Source organism: Tasmannia lanceolata, unplaced genomic scaffold, assembly GCF_043159265.1.
Source record: "Tasmannia lanceolata isolate RefF3 unplaced genomic scaffold, GAP_Taslan_0.1 ptg000007l, whole genome shotgun sequence".
In the NCBI taxonomy this organism is placed as follows: domain Eukaryota; kingdom Viridiplantae; phylum Streptophyta; class Magnoliopsida; order Canellales; family Winteraceae; genus Tasmannia; species Tasmannia lanceolata.
This window is the reverse complement of record NW_027518684.1, coordinates 25,558,531-25,560,558: the sequence shown is the minus strand read 5'-3', so window position 1 is coordinate 25,560,558 and position 2,028 is coordinate 25,558,531. Positions and strand designations below refer to the sequence as shown.

At 40.9% G+C, this 2,028-nt stretch overlaps 1 non-coding gene across 1 annotated transcript; it reads right to left on the bottom strand.

Annotated features, from left to right (window-relative positions):
• Positions 1-552: 552 nt before the first annotated feature.
• On the bottom strand, positions 553-623 carry TRNAG-GCC (transfer RNA glycine (anticodon GCC)). The gene has a single exon. It is a non-coding gene; the product is annotated as a tRNA-Gly (tRNA).
• Positions 624-2,028: the final 1,405 nt, after the last annotated feature.

Below are 2,028 nucleotides of genomic sequence, written 5' to 3'. Positions count from 1 at the left end.
TAGGTCCCCCAACAAAGGTGTCTTACATCTCTCTTATGTAAGGTGGGATGCAATCAAGCATCATTAAGGTAGTGGGTCCACTTTGAAACCCTAATAATAAGTGGGTATGTTCCTGAACAATCCAAAAGGCAAAGGAAGAAAGAAAAGCAAACGAAAAGGAAATCCTAGGGTAATGAAAACGACAAAATAGCCAAGGTGGGTGGGTCCCACATACTTTCTTAGATTTCCTATGAAGGGATGGGGAGTAAAAGCCGAGTAAGTGGTCACAAAAAGGCGGGACTCTCGACGAGGGAACTACGGATAGTCGTCCACGTGTCCGATTCTTGTCTTATTGTCCCCACAAATTCTCGCGTCATTGCATCGTCGTCCGTCCGAAGCGGCAAACATGTATTCTGTCCAAAGCTATTTTAATAAGAGTCGCCGATTTATACCGCCGTCCTCGGCATTTCCACGGGAACTTTTTCTTTTTCCTTCTTGTAATTTTCCCATGACCCTTGTTCTGATAATGGCACCCCACATTTATTCTACTAAAAAAATTATAACCAAAACATTTGCACCAGCCGGGAATCGAACCCGGGTCTGTACCGTGGCAGGGTACTATTCTACCACTAGACCACTGGTGCTTCTTTTGGTGTGAAACATTAAATTTCTATTCAAATACTTATTTTTGTTAGCCATGTTATGTTGATCTCACTAACTCAACTTGTCTTTTATTATTTAAACAGCTCTTAAAGGTAGGGGTGCAACTCGGGTAGGGTTGAACCCCACCCGACCGCTTCAACCCGAAAAAAAATGTCAGGTCAGGTTCGGGTTGAGGGTTTGGGCAACCGGACCCGAGTTCAACCCTACGATTTTTATGATTTTTTTTTTCTAAGATTAAGAATTCAGCTTGGGTCGGGTCGGGTTCGGGTTGGAAAAAAGGGTTCCTTGGGTCGGGTCGGGGTGGCCTCAACATAACCCAAGTTGCAACCCTACTGAAAGGTTGCTAAATCTCTGAGAACCCAGTTGAAAATGAAAAGACAAGCTAACTTTGTACAACCATTACAACATGGTAGTGCAAAAACCAGTAGTTGGATTTTAATATGGATCAATAATACTTAATTGTATGCAACGTTGATTATTCTTTCTGAGAACTTCTTAGGTAGATATTCACTTACAGAGCAAGTGTAGAAAATTGAGAAAAATCTTCTCAAATAGGATCCAACATGATATCCAACAAACATTAAAAAAAAAACAAATGCGAGAAATGCAAGCACACACTTGGCCAAGAAAACCCAGAGAAAATTTAGAACTCGTAACCCTAATATGTGGCTTATATATCAATGCCACTACATCAAAAAAATTACCAAAATACCCGAACCCCTCGGTGGGGGCGCGCTGCTCCCTGCACCCCTATGAACAGGGGCAGAGCCAGGAATTTACACTGGGGGGCAAGACTAATTTACACTTTGCCTTCCAGAATGTGTGAGAGGGAGGGGGACAACTGGCCCCTGAAATTTAGGATTTCTTCAATATTTCTATTTATTAAGCGTTGAGGGAGAAGGGGGCAACTGTCCCAGAATTTGGGATTTTTCCTCTATTTTAGTATTTTTCCATGTCTTCCACAAGTGTAGCCATTTTTTGCGTAAACCTCCCTCTCTCTGCCTCCCGTTTTACATCTTTATCTAGTTTAGTTGAAGAATCGAGTGAAAATCTTGATCACCATCATATTCATGTGGGTCCAGCGCGTATGCCTGTAAATACCTGAATTATCCCCTTTCAAAAATTCGTTCCCCTCTAAAACTGAAAGGCGTTTTTGTCAAAGAGAATTAGGCTAAAATTAGGGCTTATTTAAGAAAGCCTATAAATACACATCTTAGTAGAATTTTACAGGCATTAATAAACCCTTAACCATTTTCTACAGCCCCAAGAGAGGATTTTCGTGAGAAAGAAAGAGGAGATCGAGTTTTGGAAGAAGAAAGTGAAGATCAAGGTCAGAACTATGTTCTTTATTGATTTATGTTATTAGAAATCCTAAAACAAGAAATT